This window comes from Anomaloglossus baeobatrachus, chromosome 11 (genome assembly GCF_048569485.1).
Source record: "Anomaloglossus baeobatrachus isolate aAnoBae1 chromosome 11, aAnoBae1.hap1, whole genome shotgun sequence".
NCBI lineage: Eukaryota > Metazoa > Chordata > Amphibia > Anura > Aromobatidae > Anomaloglossus > Anomaloglossus baeobatrachus.
Window position 1 is genome coordinate 180,554,860 of NC_134363.1, and position 12,723 is coordinate 180,567,582.

General features: G+C 47.1%; 1 protein-coding gene across 2 annotated transcripts in view; it reads right to left on the reverse strand.

Annotated features, from left to right (window-relative positions):
* The window catches only part of LOC142256190 (indolethylamine N-methyltransferase-like), an 82,650-nt gene extending 80,248 nt beyond the window's left edge, over positions 1-2,402 (reverse strand). The window contains exon 1 of one of the 2 annotated variants that reach the window (XM_075327745.1): positions 2,278-2,402. The gene's annotated coding sequence lies outside the window, so the exon portion shown is untranslated. The remainder of the gene's footprint in view (positions 1-2,277) is intronic. The other variant, XM_075327744.1, reaches the window with a different exon arrangement.
* Positions 2,403-12,723: the final 10,321 nt, after the last annotated feature.

The following is a 12,723-nucleotide window of genomic DNA, read 5'->3' on the forward strand; positions in this document are numbered from 1 at the left end:
CAATTATAGAGCCGAGGTTAACTCCCTATCCAGATATAGAGCGCATTATGCCGAGCTCTACGTCAGGGATTCCATTGGAATCCAGGAAAAGCTTTATTCCAAAGGGAACCCCGACATGGACCTGAATGAAAGAAGCTGGCGGAGTCACTGTGGACACGGTCAGGCCTTTTTCTACTGGGAGGATTCGACTTTTTGAGACATGGAGAATAACGTTGTGAGACACACTTTTGTACATGTTGTTAAAAAAGATGACTACCCCCAGTACAGAGGCGAGACAGTGTCCACAGTGACTCCACCAGCTTTATTCTAGTGAATGGCTCGGAAAAACTGGATTCCAACAGAACCCTTGCTCGGTGAAGAACATAGACTAAAGGCCCCGTTACATGCAACGACATATGTAACGATATGTCGTCGGGGTCACGGAATTCGTGACGCACATCCGGCGTTGTTAGCGACGTCGTTGCGTGTAACAGCTAGGAGCAAGTGTTAACGATCAAAAATACTCACCTAATCGTTGATTGTTGACACGTTCATTTTCAAAATCTCGTTGGTCGTGGATGTAGGTTGTTCATCGTGTGACACCCCGGGAACGACGAACAACAGCTTACCTGCGTCCTCCGGCAACGAGGTGGGCGTGCCGTTAATGCTGCTGTTCCCTGCCCCTCCGCTTCAATTGGTCGGCCTCTGTGTGACGTCACTATGACGGCGCACGAACCTCCCCCTTAACGAAAAGGTTGTTCGCCGCCCACAGCGACGTCGCTAAGAAGGTAAGTCCGTGTGATGGGTGTTAGCGATATTGTGTGCCACGGGCAGCGATTTGCCCGTGACGCACAAACGATGGGGGCGGGTACGCTTGCTAGCGATATTGCTAGCGATATCGTAGCGTGTAAAGCCTCGTTATGTGCTGAATATACCGGATTGTTATATCTTGCAATTTACTGATGGATGTTTTGCACTTACAGAACATGAATATATTTTTTGCCCGAGGTCTTCTTTGTGTTTGTGTCTCTTCCTATTCTTTTTCATAAGGCACCACATTTTTAGAACAAAAATTCTAAGAGAAACCGACTTGGGCAGAGATAACAATTTTATTAGTGATTTAAAAATTAATGAATGCCCCTTGACGAAGGTGACGCCGAAACGTGCGTGTCGGGGCTGGTGTCACATGTGTACACAGGTCTTCTCCTGCACAGGTAAATACTTTCCATCTACCTTGTCTATAATTGGGTTATTCTGCCAGTCGGCATTCCTTAATTTTTAAATCACTAATAAAATTATCTCTGACCAAATCGGTTTCTCTTAGAATTTTTGTTCTAAAAATGTGGTGCCTTATATTATTCCCGTAGGTCTACTACATCCATATGACCCACACACTGTTTAAATATATGCACTTGTCATTTCATATTATAAATTTTATAGTATTGTGTATGGTCGTGTTTTCTTTGATCAATTTCTGTATCTATTCTTTTTCATGATGATACCAGGTTGAGCTTTGCTTTTGCACATATTGAAGCATTGAGCTGCTTTTAACCATTTGGGCTGCACAATTGTTGGAACAGTTGTGTTCTCTTGGCCACAAGCAATGACCGTGTTGATACAATTGGGCAATTTTTTTGGCTGCAGAAGTCTTTGCTTTTGTCTCGATCCCCTAATAACTGGAGTATAGAGGAGCATTTCTGCAGGGGGATTGTGCAACACTACAATACCAGGAATGACATATACCACTATAATATCAACATTTCCCCTTTCTCTAGTTATATAATTGGAATCAAAATTATATTCTTGTCCCAACTTGTGTAAATCCTGAAAAGCTGCTGCATCATTTCTCAAAAAGGCTTTAACCCCTTGGCTTCACCTACTGTACATGTAGATGTGGTCTCTGCATGTATGGAGCGTGCTCAAGAACTAAGCTTGGGTTATAACCTTGTTATACAGCAACGAGCACTGATCGCAGTAGTTTAACCCCTTAGATGCTGCTGTCAATCATGACAGCAGCATTTAAAGGTGTTTTCTGTAAAAAAAAAAACGTTTCCTGGCTGTAGTGCTGCAAACAATAACAGATACCCGAGATTGATAAAGAGGATACAAGGAATGAAATGTTATGAGATGGGAATGCATCTAATGTCAGTGAGACATTGGTATGATATGTATCAACAAGTGCGATAACTACAGCTGATAAAATTGATCATGTATGCAGTATATCAGACATAAGCACATCCATACAATGGCAGGAAGGAGAAAACTGGAAATGTAAAGGACTGGAGAATAGATATTTACCTGTCCTTGATGTGAGGTGTGGAACCATCAGTGATTGTGCTCTGCAGATAATACAGCACTGGCCTCATAGCTTCTTATAGGGATCTTGAGGAACGGGAGGTGCCCTGTGTAAGGAGTGAATAACCTGCGTGGACCTATGGTGAGGAGCAATGAGATCACTAGAGGTGGAGCAGGAATGTGTGATAAGTAAGGACATCCCCAGGGCAAGAAAGAAAAATACAGAGAGATTGTGACTGGGAAAGTGCACTGAATATTAGTTACAGCATTACTAAGGGTGAAGATGTAAGGGGGTGTAAGGCTCGGCCGCCCCAAAACTGAAAATTAACTGTTTGTAAAGTATAATGTTTGAGTTTGATGTCAAGGTGTAAAGTGTTCATAGGGCCACTAGGTGGCCACAATGTACTAACTGCTTCCCTGGTACTCTCCGGCTAGGAAGAGTTAATGGTAGGTAGGATGTTGTGAATGTCATCTGAGTGGGTGCTGGTGTGGAGCTCCCTCTGGTGGCCAGGAATGATAATGAAGCTGACTTTGAGTCTGTCATTCAAACAGGTGACAGAATTAATTGGGAATCCAGAAAATCCTATTGCAGATCAGCCTAGTGTATTTAGGAGAGAATTTTCTGCCTGGCGATTACCAGTGATAAAATGTTTCCTGCCTGCTTCTGAAGATGGCTGGGAGTTTTCCCTTCTGTTTCTCCTGTTTATTTGGTGTCCGAATCTACTCCAGATAAGTTTGCTGTTTCTGTGCTTAATTACTGGATTTGCACTTGAGAGTGTTTTTGCTTATTCCATTTGGTTCTGTGTTTGGTTTCTTGCATGTGAGGATCTGTCTTTCTGCTTCTGTCAGCAGGGCAGTAACTCCAGTGGGAAGGGGAGCTTGCTTCCTGTTCATGTTTGGATTGTTTGCACTTGAATGTTGTTTGTCTGTGATTTTGTTCCTTTCCATTGTATCTGTGGTTCTGTGTGGAGTGTCTGGCACAGGAGTGCCTGATATAGTGGGGTCTCAGAATTTTTTATTATCAGGAGTTTGGTATTTATTTGCAGAATTTTTTTTGCTGGCCACAATCAGGTATCTATCCTGTCCTGTTGTATCTAGTAAGTTGGATCTCACCTTTGCTAATCTGTATTTGCTATCTGTGTATTGTGTTTTCTTACATCACCGTTGTTGCATGTTGGGGGCTTGCTATTTCTTTGGGGACTGCTCCGAGGCAAGTTGGGGTTCCTCATTTCTATCTTTGAGGTGTAGCAAGTTTCTCCAGCAGTCACGAGGTGCCTAGGTGTGTTAGGAACATCCCACTGCTACTTCTAGTGTTGTTTGATGGATAGGGGAGTGCGGTCAGCTCAGTTTCCAACTACGCTTGTGGTTTTGTTTTTTCTTGATTAATGGGACTTTTTGTGATTGTCCACGGATACCTGATCACAACAGTAGGAGTTTAGTCTGTAAAAAGGTTAGGAAGACAGGAAATAGCAGGAGAGTCCTTAGGGGAGAGTAACAGACTGCATCTGTGGGAGACGTAAGTGGTGAGAGGAGAACTCTGTTGACTTCAATAAGGCGTGACCTTTGGGTCGAATCCGGGTCCCGGACACGCAGGGTCCTAGTGAGGAGAGGACTATCCGAGCTGCGTCCCGAGGTGTAGATTGAGTCCGTGCGGCCCGGGTGGTGACCGTTCCCTGGCGGATACCCAAAGAACCCCTTCAGTCAGTGGAAGGTCAGTGGGCTCCGAAGCAAGGAGTAGGTCCTGACGAAAGGATTGCTGTCACAGAAGGACCCGTCAATAGCTCCAGCTAAATCCCTGTGCGTGGGACGAGGAGTGACTGGAAGGACTTTTTGATTCTGCCATGTACGATGGAGCTGAGGGAGAGGATGATGGGCTCAGGGGCTTCAACGGAAGCTCGAGTACCAAGGAAGCGGTTGGCTGGCAAAATATATGTAATACCCGTTAGTATTGGAAACACTTTCGGGGAACAAGAGTGTGCCCACTTAAAGTGTGAAGAATCTGTCGGTTTGATTGTTGTCAGTAAAGAAGTTTTGATGAAGAAATCTGTGGAAATGTCAGTGTTTGTGTTGCGGCAAGAGAAAATATTTCTAACACTGAGTTGCACTTAAGTGGTAATCGGGGTGCAAAGAAATGACAATGGGCTGTGCTGCAGCCAAACAGCAGGCTCTGCTACGACTACCTCGGCCCCTGACTGCCCCTTGAAAAAGAGGTATAGTCTGTGTGAGATTTTGTGAGGACTGATGAGTTGGCATTACTAGGTACAGAGAGATCTAGTCTGGGGGAGGTGTGGTGAGGACTGATGAGATCACTAGAACCAGAGAGATCTAGTCTGGGGGAGGTATGGTGAGGACTGATGAGATCACTAGAACCAGAGAGATCTAGTCTGGGGGAGGTGTGGTGAGGATTGATGACAACACTAGAACCAGAGAGATCTAGTCTGGGGGAGGTGTGGTGAGGACTGATGAGATCACTAGAACCAGAGAGATCTAGTCTGGGGGAGGTATGGTGAGGACTGATGAGATCACTAGAACCAGAGAGATCTAGTCTGGGGGAGGTGTGGTGAGGACTGATGACATCACTAGGTGCAGAGAGATCTAGTCTGTGTGGAGTTGTGTTGGGGATTGGTAACATCACTGAAGGTGGAGAGATCTAGTTTGGGGGAGGTGTGATGAGGATTGATGACAACACTAGAACCAGAGAGATCTAGTCTGGGGGAGGTATGGTGAGGACTGATGAGATCACTAGAACCAGAGAGATCTAGTCTGGGGGAGGTGTGGTGAGGACTGATGAGATCACTAGAACCAGAGAGATCTAGTCTGGGGGAGGTGTGGTGAGGACTGATGACATCACTAGGTGAAGAGAGATCTAGTCTGGGGGAGGTGTGGTGAGGACTGATGAGATCACTAGAACCAGAGAGATCTAGTCTGGGGGAGGTGTGGTGAGGACTGATGAGATCACTAGAACCAGTGAGATCTAGTCTGGGGGAGGTGTGGTGAGGACTGATGAGATCACTAGAACCAGAGAGATCTAGTCTGGGGGAGGTGTGGTGAGGACTGGTGACATCACTAGGTGCAGAGAGAGCTATTCTGGGGGAGGTGTGGTGAGAATTGGTGACACCACTAGGTGCAGAGACATCTAGTCTGCGGGAGGTGTGGTGAGAATTGGTGACAACACTAGAACCAGAGTGATCTAGTCTGGGAAGGTGTGGTGAGGATTGGTGACACCACTAGGTGCAGAGACATCTAGTCTGGGGGAGGTGTGGTGAGGATTGGTGACACCACTAGGTGCAGAGACATCTAGTCTGGGGGAGGTGTGGTGAGAATTGGTGACACCACTAGGTGCAGAGACATCTAGTCTGGGGGAGGTGTGGTGAGAATTGGTGACACCACTAGGTGCAGAGACATCTAGTCTCGGGAGGTGTGGTGAGGATTGGTGACATCACTGGAGGTGCAGAGATCTAGTCTGGGGGAGGTGTGGTGAGAATTGGTGACAACACTAGAACCAGAGTGATCTAGTCTGGGAAGGTGTGTTGAGGACTGATGACATCACTAGGTGCAGAGAGATCTAGTCTGTGAGAGGTTTGGTAAGGATTAATGACATCACTGGAAGTGGAGAGATCTAGTCTGGGGGCGGTATAGCGATGATTGGTGATGTTACGCTCCTGTCCCTGGTTTGGGCTGCGCTCCACGTCAGGCTTTGCAAGTAGCCTGGCATATTTAAATATGGCAATCTTCCTTGGCCTATTGAAGCCCTTCACCACCCGGCAAATTTGCGTTTTTTGTTTTATTCCTCCTCTTCTTCTAAGAGCCATAGTTTTTTTATTTTTCCATCAATATAGCTAAATGAGGGCTTGTTGTTGCCGGACGTGTTGTACTTTTGATTGACACCATTCATACTGCCACATAGTTTACTGTTAAACAAGAAATACATTCCAAGGGTGGTCAAATTGCAAAAACAAATGCAATTCTGCGATGGTTTTATTTTTCTTATTTACCCTGTTTATTATATGGTAAAACTGACCTGGTAATATGATTCCCCAGGTGAGTATGCGTTCGTAGATACAAACATGCATAGCTTTACTTTTATCTAAGTGGTGAGAAGCAATTAAAAAATTTGTCAATAAAAAAAAAAGAATTGTGCTTTTGTTCTCATTTTTCAGCATCAGGAGCTCAGTGATTCTTTATTTTTTGCATCTTCAGCTGGCATTTTTAATTATACAGTTTTTGGGTAGATGTGGGCTCTAGCGCCACCTATTGGAACTAGCAATCCTAAAAATCAAAAGTGGCCAATGAGCCTTTTCATATGACTTAGGATTTATGCCAGATTAGAACATCAATTTGCAGACACGGTGTTTCAGGATGATTGTCCCTCGTCAGTGCAAAGTATGAGATCCGATCTGGCTATATGAGAAGCTATAGTGGGGTCTAAGGGGAAAACTTTTCTCCTTGTGGAGGCTGACAAACCAATCTGGCTGTCAGTGGTGAGGAATCTTATAGCTGCAACGCTCCTCTGGGAAATATTCATATTGTCTCTTCAGGGAGGAAGGAGATGAATTCTAGTGCCACCTCCCTGAAGAGACAATATGAATATTACCCAGAGGAGCATTGCAGCTATAAGACTCCTCACCACTGACAGCCAGATTGTTTTGTCAGTCTCTGCAAGGAGAAATGTTTTCCCCTTAGACCTGGGTAGAGGTGATGATTTGATTGCCTTTTATTGCACTTTAATGCAATGTTATGGGGACCAAAAAACATAATTCTGGTGTCTTAGTTTTGTTTTAGCGCTACACTCTTTACTGATCAGATTGATTTTATATTTTCATAAATCAGACATTTCTGAATGTGGTGATACCAAATTTTTGTGTTTTTTATTGTTTTATGTTTGGTCTACTTCACTTTGTCAGGCAGGTCCTATTTAAGTGATTTCTTGATTGAGAACAGGTGTGGCAGTAATCAGGCCTGGGTGCGGCGAGGGAAATTGAACTCAGCTTCCCAAAGATGTAATAGACCACAGTTAAGTTCTGAACGTGGTGATACTAAATACGTGTGTTTTTTATTACTATTATTATTATTATTGTTTTATTTTCAATGGGGCAAAAGGGGGTAGTATGGATCAGTCTCCAGTCTACTAGCTAGTTAGTTATTAGGTCCTGAGCTCCTGCGCTGTTATCCCTGCGTCTGTCACCTGTACCTGCCTTTCCATACCTGTCTTTACCTGTTTGTACCCGCCTGCCTGTCTGCCTCAGCCATCCCGCCTATACCTGCCTGTGTGCCTCAGTCATCCTGCCTATACCTGCCTGTCTGCCTCAGCCATCTTGCCTGTACCCGCCTGCCTATCTGCCTCAGCCATATTGCCTGTACCCGCCTGCCTGTCTGCCTCCGCCATCCCGCCTGTACCTGCCTGCCTGTCTGCTTCAGCCATCCCGCCTGTACCCGCCTGCCTGTCTACTTCAGCCATCCCGCCTGTACCCGCCTGCCTCTCTGCCTCAGCCATCCTGCCTGTACCCGCCTGCCTGTCTTCCTCAGCTATCCCGCCTGTACCCGCCTGTCTATCTGCCTCAGCCATCCCGCCTGTACCCGCCTGCCTCTCTGCCTCAGCCATCCCGCCTGTACCCGCCTGCCTCTCTGCCTCAGCCATCCCGCCTGTACCTGCCTGCCTGTCTGCTTCAGCCATCCCGCCTGTACCCGCCTGCCTATCTGCCTCAGCCATCCTGCCTGTACCCGCCTGCCTGTCTTCCTCATCTATCCCGCCTGTACCTGCCTGTCTATCTGCCTCAGCCATCCCGCCTGTACCTGCCTGCCTGTCTGCCTCAGCCATCCCGCCTGTACCTGCCTGCCTGTCTGCTTCAGCCATCCCGCTTGTACCCGCCTGCCTATCTGCCTCAGCCATCCCACCTGTACCTGCCTGCCTATCTGCCTCAGCCATCCCACCTGTACCTGCCTTCCTATCTGCCTCAGCCATCCCGCCTGTACCCGCCTGCTTGTCTGCCTCAGCCATCCCGCCTGTACCCACCTGCTTGTCTGCCTCAGCCATCCCGCCTGTACCCGCCTGCCTATCTGCCTCAGCCATCCCACCTGTACCTGCCTGCCTATCTGCCTCAGCCATCCCACCTGTACCTGCCTGCCTATCTGCTTTAGCCATCCCGCCTGTACCCGCCTGCTTGTCTGCCTCAGCCATCCCGCCTGTACCCACCTGCTTGTCTGCCTCAGCCATCCCGCCTGTACCCGCCTGCCTATCTGCCTCAGCCATCCCGCCTGTACCTGCCTGCACCTGTGCCTATACCTGAGTCCATCACCTGTCCTGGGGGTCAGTTGCCACAATCTCATTCACTTCCCTGGGAGTGGTACCTGACGTCTGCTTGTGGTAGGTGCTTAGTTAAGCCCCTCCCACTAAAGGGTAAGCCTGGGTCCACTACACCGGTCGCGAGCATTACACTGCCATTATTCTCAGCAGCACGGGACAATGTGCTGTAGAGAACGATAATCTTTTGTGCAAACCTAAAAATCATCTCACCTGACGAACAAGTGTTTTGGTCATCTGTCACGTAATCGGCAACCACAGACATGGCTATATCAGGAGAACTATTCTACATTTCTAATTGGAGGTATTTGCTAAAATTATTATTATTATTATTATTATTATTATTATTATTACAGACTACATATTGGGATAGGATCCTGGAGACGGGAATACCCCTTTAAAGGGACTGTATCGTCTAATTTTTTTTTTTTTGTAGGCCAAATCTGCAAACAATATTATTAGAATTGTGTAACAACTGTTTCCTTAATGTAATTCAACTTTTAAATATGTAAAAAAAATGTTTTTTATTAAAAATACTTATAATTGCCAGTAGGGGGAGCATCTTTCCGTGTACACATCCAAAAGCTATAGTAATCCTTAGTAGAATTACGATAGCTGCAAATTTGGGCAGTAACTAGATGACATGCCTATTCTCCTCCCCTTTTGGGTGTTACACTGCACCCAAAAGGGGAGGAGGTGTATTTCATAGTAATGTGTCGCCATTTTATGGGTGACTGTATATGAATTGTACAGCTCCACCCGGAAGTAAAGTGGAAACACATTTATACATATAAATACAGACTGCGGTCATCAGTCTCCCGTGCGGTCATCAGTCTCCCGTGCGGTCATCAGTCTCCCGTGCGGCTGTAGGCCCACTCCCGTGCGGTCATCAGTCTCCCGTGCGGCTGTAGGCCCACTCCCGTGCGGTCATCAGTCTCCCGTGCGGCTGTAGGCCCACTCCCGTGCGGTCATCAGTCTCCCGTGCGGCTGTAGGCCCACTCCCGTGCGGTCATCAGTCTCCCGTGCGGCCGCAGGCCCGCTCCCGTGCGGCCTGCGCTCCCGTGCAGCCGGCAGGCCCGCTCCCGTGGGGTCAGTCTCCCGTGCGGGCGGCAGGCCTGCTCCCGTGCGGCTGGCAGGCCCGCTCCCATGGGGTCAGTCTCCTGTGCGGGCGGCAGGCCCGCTCCCGTGGGGTCAGTCTCCCGTGCGGGCGGCAGGCCCGCTCCCGTGCGGTCACTAGTCTGCCGTGCGGCCGCAGGCCCGCTCCCGTGCGGCCGGCAGGCCCGCTCCCGTGGGGTCACCAGTCTCGCTCCCGTGAACAGTAGAAAAAAAAAAAACATACTCACCTGTCTGCAGACTCCCGGTGCCATGCCCGCTCCCATCTCCTCTTACGGTACCGCCGCTGCGACTGTGTGCGGGCTCCAAGGCTCGTCCGATGGATGCAAGGACCTGGCGGAGAATCACCTGACGCATCAGCTGATCGCAAGTGGCGCGGTGACTCCGGCTTTTTACCGCCCGGCTATCAGCTGATACCGTCAGGAGACTATCAGCTGATCACCGGCAGCTCCTGCAGCGACAGGAGCCAGCACGTAAGTGTGTATGGTGTTTTTTTTTCACTGATGCATCAGCTGATTGTATAAACAGCTTTTATACAATCAGCTGATGTGTGATGTGATTCACATCCTTTATCCTGACACAACATCTGATTGGTATGCCTTCCAGCAAACCGATCAGATGATATTGGACGACGCGGGACTCTTGACCCAGGATTACTGCGGAGGGGGGTTCTTTATTTCAATAAAGATGGAGTCACTAATTGTGTTGTGTTTTATTTCTAATAAAAATATTTTTCTGTGTGTTGTGTTTTATTTTATCTTTACTAGAAATTCATGGTGGCCATGTCTAATATTGGCGTGACACCATGAATTTCGGGCTTAGGGCCAGCTGATAATATAAATCTAGCCCTAACCCCATTATTACCCAGCGAGCCACCCGGCATCAGGGCAGCTGGAAGAGTTGGATACAGCACCAGAAGATGGCTCTTCTATGAAAGCGCCATTTTCTGGGGTGGCTGCGGACTGCAATACACAGCGGGGGTGTCCAGAAAGCATGGGCACCCTGCACTGTGGATTCCAATCCCCAGCTGCCTAGTTGTACCTGGCTGGACTCAAAAATTGGGTGAAGCCCACGTCTTTTTTTTATTTTAATTATTTCATGAAAGTCATGAAATAATTTAAAAAAAAGGGCTTCGCTATATTTTTGGTTCACAACCTGGTACAAATAGGCAGCTGGGGGTTGGGGGCAGCCCGTACCTGCCTGCTGTACCTGGCTAGCATACAAAAATATGGCGAAGCCCATGTCATTTTTTTGGGGGGCAAAAAACTACTGCATACAGTCCTGGATGGAGGATGCTGAGCCTTGTAGTTCTGCAGCTGCTGTCTGCTCTCCTGCATACACTATTAGATGGAGCATGCTGAGCCTTGTAGTTCTGCAGCTGCTGTCTGCTCTCCTCCATACACTAGTGAATGGAGGATGCTGAGACTTGTAGTTCTGCAGCTGCTGTCTGCTCTCCTGCATACACTATTAGATGGAGGATGCTGAGCCTTGTAGGTCTGCTCCCCCTGACTCTCCCTCCAGCATACAGTCCTGGATGGAGGATGCTGAGCCTTGTAGTTCTGCAGCTGCTGTCTGCTCTCCTGCATACACTATTAGATGGAGCATGCTGAGCCTTGTAGTTCTACTCCCCCTGCCTGTCCCTCCAGCATACAGTCCTGGATGGAGCATGCTGAGCCTTGTAGTTCTGCAGCTGCTGTCTGCTCTCCTGCATACACTATTAGATGGAGGATGCTGAGCCTTGTAGTTCTACTCCCCCTGCCTGTCCCTCCAGCATACAGTCCTGGATGGAGCATGCTGAGCCTTGTAGTTCTGCAGCTGTCTGCTCTCCTGCATACACTAGTGGAGAATGAAGAACATATTGAAGAAGGAAATGCCAGACCTTTTATCTTTTTTTATTTTTTAAACAATCTTTAATGGCATTGTTCAATGATAAAAACACATAAAAACGCAGTGAGTAAAAACGCAGCAAAAAAAGGTGGTAAAAAATCATGCGTTGTTGCCGCGGTTTTTTGCAACAGGTGCTTTTTTTGTACGTTTTTTGCTACAAAAAACGCACAAAAAAGCAGCAAAGCAGTGTGTGAACCTAGCCTTACTTTCAGTTACAGTTTAGTGATGAGGGGGTGTCATATAGACGCCTGCCATCAGTAAACTATGACTTATTGGCAGCTATGGGCTGCTGCCATTAACAACAAACCCATCATGGCTGCGCGGACCTCACCCTCTCTACAAGCATCAGACGATTATTGATATTAAAATTAAATGCAAATTAACAATGGGGTTTTTGTTTCTATTTTGCTGTCATATTTTTATTAAATACTTCTTAAAGGGGATGTCCGGAATCATAAAACGAGATGTTATTTCTCTGGTTTGTGAGCCGGGTCTTGTTTTTTATCTCCATTCAGTCCTTTAGCCGTGTGACAGTCTGACAACGGACGCACAAAATGGCGGCCATGGCGGTTGTTATCGCCTTGCTTTTCTTTCCAAACCCGTTGCCCGTAGAAACCAATTACAGCACAGCTTTCATGTTACCTCAGCTGATTGGTTGCTAAGGGCAACATACTTTTATTTGTTTTATAACTGAGGGGTCATCAACCAATCAGATCCCTGCTTTCATTTTGCCCTCAGATGAAAGCTGGAATCTGATTGGTTAATATGGGAAATTACTGCTTTTGTATGTCTAATGTTGACGGGTTACCTCCTCACATTATTTTTGCTGTTATTTTGCTGCTGTTATCTCTCTTTCACCATAGAGACATACAGAGCGCACGCTTCACCATCACCGCAAGCCAACATTATTTATTTACCCTTTGTCTGTGCAACACAAAACAGCGCATGCGCCTCCGCTACTACGCATGCGCAGTGATTCGCCGCAAAAGCGGATTATACCATCTTCTAAAATTTAGGGGTGTTTGGTATTCATAGACTTCCACTAGCCAGCCTGCTAAAGCCTATTTCTGGAACTGCGCTCCATATATCGAGGTAATTATATTTATCTATTTGTAATAAGATTATTTCTGTTGTAATTGTGGTATAAA